Source organism: Mesoplodon densirostris, chromosome 1, assembly GCF_025265405.1.
Source record: "Mesoplodon densirostris isolate mMesDen1 chromosome 1, mMesDen1 primary haplotype, whole genome shotgun sequence".
NCBI lineage: Eukaryota > Metazoa > Chordata > Mammalia > Artiodactyla > Ziphiidae > Mesoplodon > Mesoplodon densirostris.
The window spans coordinates 46,108,094-46,125,617 of record NC_082661.1 but is presented as its reverse complement, the minus strand read 5'-3'; the positions used below and the strand labels follow the sequence as shown (position 1 = coordinate 46,125,617).

At 40.8% G+C, this 17,524-nt stretch overlaps 1 pseudogene; it reads left to right on the top strand.

Annotated features, from left to right (window-relative positions):
• Nucleotides 1-567: 567 nt before the first annotated feature.
• LOC132487975 (dual specificity protein phosphatase 18-like) lies at nt 568-14,687 on the top strand (annotated as a pseudogene).
• Nucleotides 14,688-17,524: the final 2,837 nt, after the last annotated feature.

Sequence of the window (17,524 nt, the reverse complement as noted above, 5' to 3'; positions counted from 1 at the left end):
CAGAGGGAGATTTTATGATAGAGGAGGAAGTGATGTGAAAACAGAGCAGAGATTTGACACTGAGGCAGAAGATGATGTGGTGATGGAAGCAGAGAAAGATGTGAAGATACTACTCTGCTGCCTTCGAAGATGGAGAAAGGGGTCATGAACCAAGAAATGCAGCTCTAGAAGCTGGAAGGAAAGAATGGATTCTTACATAGAGCCACTGGAGGGAGTGAGGCCCTGCTTAAAAACACATTGAGGGGCTTCCCTGGTGGCGCAGTGGTTGGGAGTCCGCCTGCCGATGCGGGGGACGTGGGTTCATGCCCCGGTCTGGGAGGATCCCACATGCCACGGAGCAGCTGGGCCCGTGAGCCATGGCTGCTGAGCCTGCGCGTCCGGAGCCTGTGCTCCACAGTGGGAGAGGCCACAACAGTGAGAGGCCCGCATACCGCAAACAAACAAACAAACAAACAAAAAACCCCACATTGAAACCGATTTTCGGCTTCTGTTCTTTTAAGCCACCAAATTTGTGGTAATTTGTTAGGGCAGGCATAGGAATCTAATCTAACTCTTCCTCTTATGAGAATGACTGGGGAAGTGAACCAGAGGGCCTGGCACGTGGGGTATGCATCAGAAGCACGTGAAGGTAAGTATCCTGGTTTGGTTGATTATTTTGCAGGAACAGATTGTACAACTGAATGAGAGGTGTGTTATGGTGGTTCTCAGCTTAACCACAGAGGCTTTTGGCAGGTTGTATTTTGTTATTTTGCCTGCTTCTCTGTTCTCCGAATCCCCTGGTTCTGAAAGCAAGATTTAGGGATTAGAGGTACGGATGAGGACTTCACTGTAAGGCTGGTAGAAGCAACATTAGAGTAGGGGTCTGATATCCTGGACTGTGCCCACCTACCAATAAGGAACTTGGGAGAAGATTTCAAACTTTTTGTACCCTGTAAAATAGGTTAAAATGACATACCTTGCCTACATCATAGTGTCTTTGAAGGCTCAAATGAAATGGAAGGGTCTTTTCCAATGTAAAAGAACAGCCCTTCCCCCTAAAGTCCCTAGATGGTGCTGAATGAGGCAGGCACGTGTTGGTGAGCCGCGGTGGCCCAGAGCAGCGTGTTGGAGACAGAGTGGGCTGAGAAGGTTGTCCACGTTGGGGGCAGGTGGGGGTGGCTCAGCCTGGGGTGTTTGAATAGGTAGAGGCATGTGATTGCACCAGTGTAGGAGTGGTGAAGGTGGTACTGAGAGATTGGTGACATGTAAGGGGATTGATCGGTATATTAAAGTTACTGTCACTCAAATCTCTGTTAAGGTATAAATATTTTCATTGTCCCAGAAAGTTGCCTTCTGCTCCTTCCTAGTCAATTCCTGTCTCCACCCACCAGAGGCAACCAGTGTTCTGATGTTTTCTACCATAAATTAGTTTTGCTCATTTTAGAATTTTATTAAAAAAATTCATATAAGTTTATAAAATATAAATTATGAGCTCTTTTAGGTCTTCTTTCATTCAGCATACTACTTTTGGTATTCCTCCATTTGTTGCATGTATCATTGTTTTGTTCTTTTTTATTCCATTCCATTGTGTATTATAGTATTCCATTGTGTGATTACACCATAATTTGTTCATCCATTTTTCTGTCGATGGACATTTAGTTTCCTTTTTATCTCATTTGAATGAAGTTGCTAAGGATAAAGTTTGAATTACATTCTTGTTTCTTTGGGTAGATACTAAAGACTAGAATTGCTGGGTCATAAATAAGAGGTATAGTTTTATAAGAAGCTGCCAGACCATTTTTCTTTTCTTTTCTTTTCTTTTCTTTTGGCCATGCCAGGCAGCTTGTGGGATCTTAGTTCCCCAACCAGGGATCGAATCCGTGCCCCCTGCAGTGGAAGTGCAGAGTCCTAACCACTGGACTGCCAGGGAACTCCCCCCAGACCATTTTTCAAAGTTTGATTTTTCTGGTGACTAATGATGTTGAACATGTTTTCATTGGGTTGTCTTTTATTTTTGTTTGTAAGAAATTTTTTATATACCCAAGATAACAGTTGTCTGATATATGCTCTTGAATCTTTTCTCCTGTTCTGTGGTTTGCCTATTCATTTTCTTTAATTGTGTCTTTAGATGAGTAGAATTTTTAAATTTTGATAAATTCCAAATTTTCAATTATTTTTCTCTTACACTTATTTCTTCCTGTGTCCTGTCTAAGAAATACTGAGCTATATTCAAGTCACAATGATATTCCATGATTTCTGTTTCTTATCCTTGCCAGTCTGCATGCCATTCTCCCTTCCTTCCTTTCTTTTTCTTTTGCCTTATTATCCCATTAGGGCCTCCAGCACAATGTTGAATAACAGTGAGTGAGAACATCCTTGCTTGTTCCTGGATTTAGGAAGAAAGTTTTCCCTCTTTCACTGTCAAATATTATGTTAACTGTAGGTTTGTCATAGATTTCCTTATGAGGTTGTGGTAGGTCCCTTTATTCCTAGTTTTCTGAGAATTTTTATTATGAATGAGTACTGACTTTATCAAGTGCTTTTTCTGTGTCTAATAAGATCATATAGCTTTTCTTCTTTATTCTATAAATATTAATTACATTGCTTTTCAAAAGTAGCTGGAAATATATGCTGCACAATTCAGTTTACAATTCAATGGTTTTTATTATATTCACAATGTTGTGCAAACATTACCACTGTCTAATTCTGGAACATTTTTATCATCCCAAGTAGAAACTCTGTACACATTAGGCAGTCATTCCCCAGTTCTCCTTCCCTCCAAGCCCCTGGCAACTACTAATCTACTTTCTGTCTCTATAGATTTGCCTATTCTGAATAGTTCATGTAAATGGAATCATGTAATATGTGATCTTTTGTGTCTGGTTTCTTTAACTTAGCATATTTTAAAGGTTCACTCATGTTGTAGCATGTATTAGTAGTTAATTCCTTTTCATAGTCAAATAATATTCCATTGCATATACCACATTTTTTTTTTTAAATCCATTCACTGTTGATGGCTATTTTGAATTGTTTCCACATTTTGGCTATTATAAATGCTTCTCCTATGAGCATTCATATACAAGCTTTTGTGTGAACTTATGTTTTTATTTCTCTTGGATACCTAGGATTGGAATTGCTGGGTTATATAGTAACTGTATGATTAAGTTTTTGAGGAAATGGCGAACTTTTTCATACTGGCTACACCATTTTACATTCCCACCTGCAATGTTCTATTGGCGATTGCTCTAGAGTCTGCAGTATAATCTAAGTCCACTTTTTTTTTTGGATTTTGTTTTTGTTTTTTTGGCACACTATGTGGCTTGTGGGATTTTAACTCCCTGACCAGGGATTGAACCTGGGCCCTTGGCAGTGAGAGCATGGAGTCCTAACCACTGGACCACCAGGGGATCCCCTAAGTCAACTTTCAAATAACATTACTTTTAACATTTCTTGCAAGGCAGTTCTGTTGGCAACAACTTCCCTCAGGTTTTGTTTGTCTGAGAAAGTCCTAATTTCTCTTTTCACTTTTGAAGGATAATTTCACCAGATACAGAATTCTGTGGATTTTTTTCTTTCAACACTTTAAATGTTTAATTCCACTCTCTTCTTGCTCAGATAGTTCCTGGAGAGAAGTCTGATGTAATTCATATTCTTGATTCTCTATAGGTAAGGTGATTCCCCCCCCCCCCCCGCCAATTTGGTTTCTTTCAAGATTTTCTCCTTGTCTTTCATTTTCCATGGTTTGAATATGATATACTTAAATGTAGATTTTGGGGGTATTAATCCTGCTTGATGTTCTGTGATTCCTGGATCTGTAGTTTGGTATCTGTCATTAATTTTGGAAAATTCTCAGCCATAGTTAATTCAAATATTTCTTCTGCTCCATCTCTCTTTCTTTTCCTTCTTCCCAGTATGTATATGCTACACCTTTTGTAATTGACCCATAGTTCTTGGACATTCTGTTCCACATTAAAAATTTTTTTCTCTTTTCATTTAAGTTTTGGAATTTCTACTGGTATTTCTTTAAGTTCCTCAGCTGTGTCTAGTCTACTGTTGATACCATGGAAGGCATTCTTAATTTCTGTTACAGTGGTTTTGGTTTCTAGCCTTTTGTTTTAATTCTTTCTTATTCATCTTTCTAATTACATTACCTATCTGTTCATGCATGTTGTCCACTTTTTCCATTAGAGCCCTTAGCTTATTAATCATAGTTATTTAAAATTTCTGGTCCAATAATTCCAGAATCTCTACCATATCTGGGTCAGGTTCTGACACCTGCTTTGTCTCTTCAGACTAGTTTTTTTCTTGCCTTTTAACATGCTTTGTACTTTTTTTTTTTGAAAGCTTGACATGATGTATTGGGTAATAGGAACTGAGGTAAACATAAGTTTAGTGTGAGGTTTTATGTTTTATCTGGCTAGGAGTTAGGCTATGTTTAATGTTTCCTATAGCTGGGCATGGCAAAGGTTCAGTTTCCTCTAGTATCCTTGCTTTTGTCTTCCCTACGGTCTTTGGGTTTCCCTAGAAACTCTTCCTTAAATTGAGTCTCTGCCTTGTACCTCTCTCAGTGATAATCCACTGTTATTATACTGGAGCCTTGTTAATGTGGTAGTAAGGTATAGGGGAGGGAAACCATTCTATAATCTTATGATTAAATCTTAGTATTTTAGTGGGCCTGAGTCCCTGAAGTATGACCATCAGGAAGGTTTCTTAGCTCTTTTTTTTTCCTGCTCTTAGGTGAGACAGGAAGGCTAGAGGGGACTGGAGCTCTCTAACTGCCCTTCTGATAGGTCAGATCAGGTTCTGGTAAAATAGCTTTCTTTGAGGGCTACCCTTTGTTATCGAGAACAGAATGCTCCAGGCTTATTTCAAAATGGTTACTTCCCCCCCTCCCTTCACTCCCTGCCCCCACCCACCTGGGAGCAGAGGCTATTTTTCTCAAGTCTTCACTGGGAAAACCTGGTGGGGTGCCTACATGTAAAACTCACAGCAGTGTAGGAGTCCCCCCTAAGACTGTATCTTTAGGGTTTTTTTTTTTTTTAACTCTCAAGCGAGTTCATACTCACTCAGTCTCCAGCAATTTCAATTACTGTTTAAGTGTTCCTTTCACTTTATAACTTTATAGCTCCAGTGGATTCTGATTGTGGTGAACTGTGATCCTCTGTTTTCACATGTCTTGCCAGTTTTCAGGGCAGTGATCTGCCCTGTGACCTCAATTCTCTGATGGATCCAAGAAGAGATGTTGATTTTCAGTTCATTCAGCTTTTTTTCTTTTAGAAGAACTGGAGAGATGACTTTCAAGCTCTTTATATATTGGAGCTAAAATCAGAAATTCAGTCCATTGATTTTTGAATGTCAAATCAACTTTGTATTCCTGAGAAAAAATATCACTTGGTCATGGTTTATTATTATTATTTTTTAGTATTTCTGGATTCAATTTACTAGTATTTTGCTCAGGACTTTTGTGGTCATGATGTGTATTGGTCTGTAGCCTTCTTGTAAATGTTCTTTACAGGTTTTTGTAATCAAAAGTTGGGGTACATTTCTTCCTGCCCTATTTCCTAAAAGGGTTTATGTAAGATTGGTATTATTATTTTTTAATGTCTGGTACAACTCACCTATGGAGTTCTTTATTCCTCTATTACCTCTTTCTGGCCTTCTTTAGGTGAATTCATATTTTATTATTACATTTTATTTCATGTATTGACTTTTAGCTATACATTTTTGAGTATTTTATGGGGTGCTCTATCCCAGAGTTTACAATGTGATCTAAGTTATTGCAGTCTACCTTTAAATAATATTATCCTGCCTTATGAAGAGTATAAGAACCTTAAAAGTCTCCCCCCAACCCATTTGTTTTTGTTGTCTTATATTTAACTTCCAGATATGTGATAATTTTCATAGTACTTTGTTGATATTTTTTAAAGCAATTTATTTTAAAAAATTAAAAATATACACATATACACACACACTTGGCTGTGGCCTTTACATTTTCCTTCAGACTTAAGGTTATATCTGGTTATAATTCCTTTCAACCTGAAAGAACTTTTAGCATTTCTTGTAGTACGAGAGACTAATTCTCGCTGCTGTAGTCACTCTGAAAATGTCTTTATTTCACCTTCTTTTTTTTTTTTTTTTTTTTTTTATGGTACACGGGCCTCTCACTGTTGTGGCCTCTCCTGTTGCGGAACACAGGCTCCAGAAGCGCAGGCTCAGCGGCCATGGCTCACGGGCCCAGTCGCTCCGCGACGTGGGATCTTCCGGGGCCGGGGCACGAACCCGTGTCCCCTGCATCAGCAGGTGGACTCTCAACCACTGTGCCACCAGGGAAGCCCCTTCACTCCTCTTTGTCATATAAATTTGCAGTACCCTTCTGCTCTGACTCTGGGCTTTGTCATGTGACTTTCTTTGACAATAAATGTGGTTGAAATGCCAGAGTGCCACTTCTGAGCTTAGCCCTTTAAAGATTTTGCTTAATGCACTTTCACTCTTATTTCTGCCATCACCATGCCCAGGTTAGTTCGGTGGTCCCATGAGAAGGATGAAGTCACATGGTGCAGAGCCAACCTAAAAACACATGTATGAATGAGTGGTCCAGCCAAGATCAGCTACGTTTAGCCTAGATCAGCAGAACCCCTCAGAAGTATGAAAAATATTTGCTGTATGTCATTAAGACTTTGTAGTTGATTGATATACAGCAATTTTGTAGCAATAGCCAGCCAATAAAAGAAGTTTCCTGAAAGATTATAGCAGTCTTTTTGTAAATTCTGAGAAACTAACCAATTGTAATTCTCCAGGCATATAATATAATATAATTACATATATATGTGTATATATATATATAATTACATATATACATACACATGTGTGTGTGTGTGTATATATATATATATATATATATATAAAATATATCATCTAGTCTAACTCACTTTATAGACAATAAAACAGTACAGTGACCTGTAAAGACTGGAAAGGGACAACCAAACTACTTATGCACTTGGGAGTATGTTTAGGCAGTGGTTTGGATTTGAACATAGCAGCTTTCCCCCTGGTTATCCAGGCTATGGATGCAACATAGATTTGTAGTAGTATTTTTTTTTCTTTACTGAATTTAACTCTTTTATTATTTTCATGGACACTGGATAGTGTTTTCTTTCTTAACTGTTCAACAACCTATTATCTGGGGTGTTGTCTACTTACTAGGTCAGATAAGAAATGTTGTTGTACTCAGTTTGCTCATGGTATGGAACATGAGATGCTCTGACTGGGCTTACCTCACCTGTTCAGTCAGATAAGATGTCCTGAGAACTGTTGACCTTCTGGCATGGGTCCACTGTCCTGGTCTCCTTCTGCCATCTTTGTCAAAGATCAGGTTAAGGGTATGAATTGTAGTTTTCTAGGTCCTTTATAAGGGTGGCTTCTAAACTCTCTGAGCAGAGGCAAATGATTAAGCTGTGTATAAAACAAGAATCACAAATATTGACAAAATAGGTAGTTTTTCTTTTCCCAACAAATTCTGTTTTATTTTCTGCCTAGAATATAATATTAAGGAATCACTCAGTCTTACCCATACTGGATTTTCAGCCATTACCTGGTGACTTCTCTTTCCTTGAATAATTTATACATCAGAATATTGGGGACCACATTCATGGTTCACTCATGGTTAAGCTTCATGGGCATGACCTCAAGATTATTACCTTGGTGGCCAATTAACCTGCCCCCCTCTTTTTAAACCAAGATGATGTGAAATGCCAACACTACATGAAAACATTTACTTTCTTATTTGGGCAGAGAGTCAGGCTTAAATTTTTTCATGAATAGAATAATTACAAGGCAGTAAACATGCAAAAATTCATGTGATATTAGGTAGAATAAGATGTAAGACTGAAAAATTCCTCATGTTTTTGTTTCCTCCATTTCCCATAACTTGTGGGAATAGACCATCCTAAACCAGTGGCATCATCATCTCCTACTGAGTGTTTTTCATGTCTAGGTTTCCCAGATGAAGGAAGCCTCATCATACAACAATGGCCATGGCCTCAGTAGGCTGAAACAGATTGTCCAAAGGCTCCCAGAAACATTGCTGTTCCATGGTATCATTATAATCCAATTTAGTTTAACAAACATTTCTTGTTCACTGTTTGAGTCCAATACTTGGCTAGTGTAGGATGAACAATAGTAGCCATGACATAAGTTAATAGTCAGGAATAATGTTTAATGGTGTTATAAAGGAAGTATCCTTTTTTTTTTTTTTTTGCACACTTAGGAAATTTGTTTTCAGTTGGAATCCAATTGGAATGTGACTGCCTGCTAAAGTACTGACATGCCAAAGAACATGAGAGAGTGGTGTTGAGTTTAAAGAACTGCAGCCTCAGAGAGACAAACACATGCCGTTCCTATACTAGTAAATAAAGTGAGCAGGTCACATTTACAGGTAATAATAAAGGAAGAAGAACTATTTGTAAAGATTCTAAAGAGAACTTTATGTATTTGTAATTTCAAAGACTCAGAACAACTACTGGGAACCTGAAATAAGAAAATGGCCTCCCCACATCTAAAATCATTGGAAAAGACTAGGGAAACACAGAGAATGATAAGTAGGATAATGAGAACATGGGGACAAAAAAAGCTTGGACTGGACCTGAGCAGACACACAGGTCACATAGATCATTATTGGATTCATAATGAGGAGGCACTTGAAACTGATGTTGTCACTGTCATTGTAATCATCATCATAATCATCATCTCATTGACTTATTCAGTACTTACTGTGACTCAGGCTCTGTGTTAAGTGATTTATGTGTTTGTTTATGAAATTTTCCAAAGAACTCTATGAGATAGGTCTTCTTATGTTGATGTTATAGATGAGGACCTGGAAAGGTTAACTACTTTGCCCAAGATTACATAACTGGTATGTAGTGGAGCCGTTACTCAACTAAATTGTTATGCTTTGAGATCTTAATCATCATAGTACATGGACTTACCCATTAAATACTGTATACATGATTTCCATTTCACCATTTGGGCTTATCCTTCCCCCAAAATCTTTTGTCATCTTCTGTTTCAGAGTTAAATATGCCATCCAGATATATTTATGTATAGATACCCATAACGAATGGACACTTTCTACCCATTGCCCTAAGAATTCTGATAACCAGAGTTGATACAAACAGCATCTTTTATAGAATGATCTGTTTGTAAGTCTTAATTCTTTCTGGACATGCTGCTATTAGTCTTTACTGCAATAATTTGAAGCCTTTTTCCATTCACAAAAGAAACTATTAAGGCAAGCATGTAAAATCAACCACAAAGGAATCTCTTCTGTTGAAGTAGTAGAAAATGTCTTTTAAGATAAGAATACATTGAAAACCTTCAACACTTCTTTTTACTGTTTCTTTTTTACCTGGTTTGAATCATCATTACAGTGTTCCGGGTTCTCTGGAAAGAACTGCCTTGTATTAAACCATCTTGAGAGCAGGGTTCTTCAGAAATGACAGTCTGCCAGACTGTTCTGTGTAGAATGCTGTTGCTAGCTTTTTTATCATCATTTTCTTTTAGAGATTTCTTTCCTCCTCTGAATAAAACCCAGTGAATTCTTTCTATTGGTTTTGTTGGCATGATTGTATTTTGAGTATGGGTTTGAATGTGTCATTTAAATATGATTTTATTAGAGTGACTATGTTTGGGTCTTCATGTTGGAACTAGCGGTGCCTGTCTGATAATCTACGTCCTCTTGTTATTCCCCTCCCCCTTCTTTTTATGTAATCCTGCATACTTTGTGCAAAAAGCATCAAAAATATTCTTTGCACAGCATATTTTCCCTTTTGAATTTTGCCTTCCACTGAAGGCAAAATTTGTAAAAATGATGAAATTGCCTTTTTCTTTCTTTTTTAACTTTGTTCAACTTTTTTCACCTAGAATTCATCTTGTAGAAACATCTAGGTATCACTGATTTTCCCTCAGGTAACATTCAGAGTAGTCTTTATTATCTTGAAGGATAAGGAAGAGAAATAAAAAGGGATATGTATATCAGTGGAATTTGAGATCATTATGAACAATTGTTACCTCTGGGTGAAGCTTATTGTAGCTTTCCCAAAAATAAGAGTTAAGTTTGTCCCATTTAACACCAATGAATCTATAATATTTTATACTGCTTTACATGCAGAGGTATATATGTACATTAATTTTATTTTTATTTTTTTATTTTATTAAAAAGTATTTATTTATTTGGCTGGACTGGGTCTTAGTTGCGGCACACGGGATCTTTAGTTGTGGCACACGGGATCTTTAGTTGTGGCATGTGGGCTCTTAGTTGCTGTACACAGAATCTAGTTCCCTGACCAGGTATCGAACCTGGGCCCCCTTCACTGGGAGCACGGAGTCTTAACCACTGGACCATCAGGGAAGTCCCCAATTTTTTTTTTTGGAGTACACTTTTGATAATTTGTTCATAGCATCTGCTCTTTTCCCAGAGTTGTCTTTCTCTCTGGAAAACAGCTCTGCCCACCCAAGGGCCATCTGGTAATAGTAGGAGTATTATTTGAGGAAAAACTTATTGTGCTGCTCTAGCCAAAATCACATAACTTTGAGAATTTGACAAAATTCGAGACATTTGTCAAAAGGATACAGAAACTTCACTGAGACAAAGTCCTTATAGATATTTCATACAAATTGTGACTTAGGACTGCTATGCCATCAGTTACCAAGGCAGCTACTTTTCCCATCTCTCCCTCTCACTCTTTCTTGGACCACACGCTCTCAGTGCCTCTTTCTTTATGTTGCCCCAATCTCTTTCTGCATATTGGTATCATCTATTTGCACATCTGTCTCCACCAAAATGGTGAGCTAAGTCAGAGTCACATGTCCCTTTAGTTCAATTACATTCTACCCACTGAGTACAGTTGTATACCTCTTAGTTTAAATTCTTGAGGAATTACTTTAATTGGGTGCTGGCTAGACAATGAATTGCCTGGTCTTGAATCCTGTGTCTAGTATTGATCCAATCAATCATAGTGATCCTACAATGGGTGACATGTATACTTTAGACTGCTTCAGGGTTGAGAGCAGGGCAGGCACATTTACAGACTATAAGAGGTAATAGGAACTGTGACTGGCTCAGGAGTTAAGTGGTTTTGAGAAAACCTATTTTTTTTTTAATAGACCAAGTCACCCTTCTTGTTTTTTTGTTTTTTTTTGTTTTAATATTTTACTTTATTTATTTGGCTGTGCCGTGTCTTAGTTGCGGCAGTTGGGGTCTTGGTTGCAGCATGTGGACTCTCAGTTGCGGCATGCATGTGGGATCTAGTTCCCTGACCAGGGATGGAACCTGGGCCCCTTGCATTGGGGGCACGGAGTCTTAACCACTAGACCACCAGGGAAGTCCCTCTCTTCTTGTTTAATTTATAAATAAAGTCAGCAGTGGGTATTAAGAAAAATACCGCATCATGTCTTTTTTTTTTTTTTTTTTTTTTTTTTTTTTGCGGTATGCGGGCCTCTCACTGTTGTGGCCTCCCCCGTTGCGGAGCACAGGCTCCGGACGCGCAGGCTCCGGACGCGCAGGCTCAGCGGCCATGGCTCACGGGCCCAGCCGCTCCGCGGCATATGGGATCCTCCCAGACCGGGGCACGAACCCGTATCCCCTGCATCGGCAGGCGGACTCTCAACCACTTGCGCCACCAGGGAGGCCCCCTCATCATGTCTTTAATCTACTTTGACTCACTGGCATTTTAGGTCCTTTCAGTTTTATTAAAAGCCATTGTCAAGGACCCCAATTGCTTTCTCCCGATTGTATTCTTGGCTTTCTTTCTGCCTGGCTCCTGGCCCTAACCTTTTCTCTCATATAGATACCACTGAAATCCCTTTGGCTAGAAGGCAGATCTGCTGGCTTTTCTGGACCCTTGGCATTTCCCAGCACTGCCCTTGACTCTTTCCTCTTCTAGTGCCTTAGGGAGGTTATCCTGCTTTAACTCAGGTTTTTAGACCCAAACTCTAGAACTAGATTATTTGGTGAGTATTTGGATCTCCTTAGAGGTGTTGTTTGAATGTTTAGGTTACTTATGTGATTCTTCAATTTCTTTCTAAGAAGACTAGATTTACTGGCAGAGAAATTAGTTTCTTATAAATTTTTTGGCTATGTCTCAAAAATAGTAGATATATTATTTTCCAAAACATGGATGACAACTAAATTAACATTTAGGCAGGATGCAAATAGGACTATTATGGTGAGAAATCTAGGTCAGCAAGAGTCATCTTGTTGGAAGGGCATCCTAACCAAGAGGACAATTTTTCAGGCTAAAGATATTAGTTAATTGCACTCATAAATTACTTACGTTTAAATTTCTTACATTTTATCTTGGCTATACTTGAGGCCTGTAATAGACTTTTATTTGAGGTGCAGAGAAATCACTCTCTTCAAAATTATACTGCAGGCTTCTTGATAAATTCACCATTGGTCTTTCTACCCAATGAGGATTTAATAATAAATCTGAGTCTCTTGATGGCAATATCAAAGCACAGACACTCTTCCTCTCCTGCATGAGATCTATGCCCTGACACAGGATGTTGTCACATCCTAATCCCAGTACACTGAGCCATTTCTTGGTTTGTACAGCAGCCTGAATACATCACTTTATCAGCCTTCAAAGTCAGAGTTATGATCCTAATTGCTTATGGAAGTTTCAGCATTCAGCCATCGTGCACAAAACGACTTAAACTGGAGTCAGAGGGCAAAATTTGGGGACTGATGTGAGCAATGATGAGGTATCCTCTACATTCCTCAAGTTGTCTTTTTCTACCTGTGCTCAAGGAACTTGCTAGAACATGGTGGATATGAGGATAAGTACATAGTTAAGCTGGTGAGCCATTTGGCCTCTTGGGAGCTCCATTTCCTCAGTAAAATTAAAGTGTTGGGTGGGATTGGCAGTTCTTAGTACAGGCAGTGGGTTGGTTGCTTGGGTGTGCTGTGATTGGTTGCAAAATGTGTCATAGGTTGTTTGTTACAGATTACATTTAAAATAATGAGGTTTGGGAAATACTTTTTTTTTAAAAAAAGAGTGAATTCAAGGCTGTTTCTATAAGATTGTCCCTCTCATTTGCTTGCATTAAGGTACACTTTCATGAGTAAAAGACTACAGAGGTGTATGGGTTTCCCAGGGCTGCTATAACAAAATATCACAAACTGGGTGGCTTAAAACAACAGAAGTTTATTTTCTCACAGTTCTGGAGGCCAGAAGTCCAAAATCAAGATGTTGGCAGGGTCAGTGTCTCTCCAGAGCCTCTAAGCTACAGTCTGGTGAATCATGAATCCTAAATAACTGTCAGTAACAGCAACAGCCAGTGGGGAACTGTCCAGGTACTTGAGAAAAAGTAGCCAATGTGAGTATTTGCTTTTATGGAGACACAGATATCTCTTGGAAAATCAGTAAAATACTCTAGGTAGTTGAGGACATTATTTTCTCTCGCTTCTGGATTGTTTTTTGGGAGTCTTTCATTTGGCTTTTGGGGCCCAGCTCTCAGAGCTGTTTAGATGACTTTACTGAAATGACCCAGGTAACTGGTGTCTGTTCCATCCTAAAGTTTTCCAGAGAGGGCTTTTTTCTTAAAGATCCATTCCAGTGCTAAGTGCTCCCATTCTCAATAGTTTTTGTTCTGGATTTAATATCTAATACGGGAGACTAAATGGGTTTTCTTCTCTTTGTGCTTAGAAGAGATAGTGAACTGCATTCCAAACTCCTTAAGAAATTTGGAGGAATCACCTAATTATTTATAATGCTCAACAAAATTCAATGTGGACTTCTCGACAGGGGTAGCCGTGAGGCCTGTCGTGATCGTGGATGGGTAACCGGGTGGGCCAGGGCCCAAACAGTGCCGGGCCAGGGAGGCAGAGGCCAGGCTTTCTCCGAAGACCAGGCAGGGCCCATTCAGGCCTGCCATGGAAACCAGAGCAGTGCCGGACCAGCGGGAATTGTGGCTCCCACGTCGCGACCTGTCTTCTCTCTTCCAGACCCTTTCCCTGAGATTTCTTGGTGTGGCTGCTCCCTAAAGGAGCCCACCTGCCGACGGTTGAGAGTTTTCAGTGGACTCAGCCCAGGAGAAAGATGCAGCCCTTGCTCCTTGCTGGCCACCGCCCCTCCACCTTGGTGACCGCACCCCAGGTGCCCTCCTGGTTCGGTTCCAGCAGCCCTCTGCCAGCAGCCTCTCACAGAACACCAGCAGCCTGTACATCAGCAACGGTGTGGCTGCCAGCAACAAGCTCAGGCTGTCCTGCAACCAGATCACCATGGTCATCAACGTCTCGGTGGAGGTAGAGAATACCTTATACCAGGACACCCAGTAGCTGCAGGTGCTTGTGGCCGATGCACCCATCTCGTGCCTCTGCGACTTCCTGGGCCCTATTGCTGAGGGCGCCCACGATCCAGAGATGAAGCAGGGCCACCCTCTGCTGCACTGAGTCGCCGTTTCTGCTCCAGCGCTCGGCCACCCTCAGCTCTGCGGCCTCGCGAAGGACCAGGCCCGGCCCTGCCAGACACCCACGCCGGGACTAGGCCGCGCCTGCAGTCATCCCACCCAACAACGGTTTTTGGGAGCAGTTTGTCTACTAGGAGTTCCAGCTGTTTGGTAAGAACACTGAGCACACCGTCAACTCCCCGATGGACGTGATTCCTGACGTCTATGAGAAAGAGGTCGGTTTGATGGAAGCCAAACGGTGAGCCATCCTGGCGAGCCCCTGCCCCAGGGGTCAGAGGTGTGGGTCTGCAGTTGATCCTACACCAAGATCTGAACTTGAACATTCTACTTTAGTTGATACAGAAAATCAGATGATGGCTCTAATAAGGCCAAGAAAAAAGGGAGGGTGACTGCAGTTTTTAACCTTATAATCCATAACTTTGAAGAATAAAACTCCCTAAATATAAGATGGTGAAAATAAGTTTCCTACCCTGTGAGTGCCAGGGCACGACCACTGGGGCCAGGCCAGGGAGGAGGTGAGGCAGGTGGTGCCCATTCAGATGGATCTGCCAGCAGTGCTCAGTGCAAGTGTCAGGCCTGGAGTCCTACAGCCCTCCCCTAGTCCCACTTCTCAGGAGCAAGTCAGCCAGAATCCAAATTCATTCTTTGGAATGGCAGAGCCAGGGCCTTAGGCATCATGGCTCCTGTACCTCTCACAGTAAGTGCCAGTTTGCTAGATAAGTGATCATCAAGTGGTGCTCTGGGAGCCCTGGGAGCCTCAGGCCACTCTTCCTCCGACCTTCAACCATAGCAGTCCAACTCTGGGTTTATAGATTGGACTTAAGCATAAGATAGTTTTTGAAGAAAGCATTCCATTACATAAAATTTAAAAATAATTTTTTTTTTTTTTGCGGTATGCAGGCCTCTCACTGCTGTGGCCTCTTCCGCTGCGGAGCACAGGCTCCTGACGCGCAGGCTCAGCGGCCATGGCTCACGGGCCCAGCCACTCCGCGGCATGTGGGATCCTCCCGGACCGGGACATGAACTCGCGTCCCCTGCATCAGCAGGCGGACTCCCAACCACTGCACCACCAGGGAAGCCCAAAAATAGTTTTTGAGTGCTGTTCCAGATGGCAAGGTCTCAAGGTGACTGTGGTGACTTCCCAGCAGCCTTTGATGAAAGGTGGCATTAGTCCCTTTCTCTGGGGGTGAGTGCTCAGAGAGCAGGCTTGATATCTGGCCTCAAGACTTCCCCATGGCTTGGAAGGTTGGAGGTGTGGGCTGGGACCTGGTGCTGTTATCACGTGACCTGTAGCTTCTCAGAGGTTCAGTTTCCTTATCAGTTTCCACAGTGACAGCCCTTCTCTCCCAGAGTTGTTGTGAGGAGTAAAGGATTGCTAGCAGTGTGACTGGCACAGGGTACTTGCTTAGAGTAAAGGGCAGCTCTTAGTATTAATGCTACTCTCAGGCCCTGCTGGTCCTTGGTCCATGCCTTCATCCTCATAACAGCATTTCCCCCATCTATGCACAGCCCTTTATTGTTTGCAAAGTGATGTTCACCAAAATCATCCATCCTGTGGGGGGAAGGGGAAGTTTAAGTTCCTTTCAGACGGTATGTCAGGGGAAGCCTAGACTTAGCAGCCTTTTCAGAATCCCATTGTATATCCAAAAGTTGTGAAGCAAGGAGCATGATTCCAGCTATTCCTCAAACATCTTGTTTAGAATCATTGACCATTTAAACCAGTGCTTCAGTCTGGCTAACCACCAAGCTCTACGGGGCCACTTGCCCAAGGGACAATTGAGTTGGCCCTACCACTAGGCCCTGGAATGTGGGATTGTTTAAACTCCTCGGGTACCTAACCATGTGGCTTGGGACCAACTATTCTAAATGAAAGTTCTGCAGACAATATATGAAATAAACCAAAGCACAGCCGCTCTGACTGATGCAGATCTGTGGGTCTGAGGCCCAGTGGAGGCTGAACATTCTTTCTCTTCAAATGTGCCCCTACCTCACAAAGAAGTGCCTAATGATGAAACTGGGGAGAAAGATGAATGAAAAATCACTGCTCTGGACTGATCTTGTTTTACAGATGGAAAAACAGTCTCACAGAATATCAGGACTGATGTGGCGGAGCCCCCCAAAGCAGCCTCTCTGGCAGGAACTCAGATGGACTATTTAAAGTACTTTTTAAGAGAAATTTGTTTGGATATATAGCCAAATTTTATTTTCGTTTGAAAAAATTCCAAGTTAACATACCATATAATTAAAAATTTTTTGGATGTGCAAGTTCTAAGGGTTTGACACATGTGTGGTTTTATGTAACCATCACCAATCAGAACACAGAGCAGTTCCCTTGCTCCTAAATATTCTCTCATGCTTCCCCTTTGTAGTCAAGCCCTCACACCACCCCAATCTCTGGCAAACAGTGATCTGTTTTCCATCCCTGTGGATTTGCCTTTTCTAAGGTGTCACATAAATGTAGTCATGCATGATATGATCTCTGGAGGCTAGCTTCTTTCCCTGGGCATGATGTCTTGGAGATTCATCCATGTTGTTGCTTTTTGGTGGTGTTCCATGGTATGGATATACCGGTTTGTTTTACATTCACCAGATGAAAGATAAGGGTTTTTTCCATTTTTCTGGTGATTGTGAATAAAGCTTCTATGAACATTTATGTAAAAAAATTCAGTGCATATCAGCATTTATTTGCAACAGATATATGGCTGGTCATTTCTAAATGGAAGTAAGAATGCTGAAAAAATTTTGAGAATAGTATATTAGGCGCAAGTATCACAATTTCTAATCTGTAATAGCTAGGTCTGATATCCCATTAATAGGGCTGGATTCATGGGCATGTGACTTAGACAGTCTCACAAGGCCCATGTGTAGAAGGGCTCTCACTTGGTTTAATGCTCTGCTGGAACTATCTTGAGATTTTGCACTGGGCCCCACAAATTATGTAGTCAGATTAATAATCATAATCAATTGTAAAATTTCAAATCTCCTACTCTTTTCAAGGTCTCTTGGATGTTTACATATCACAGTTTTTTTTTTTTTTTCTTTACCCTTTTGTTTCCCAGTTAATAGAGCTAGAATATTC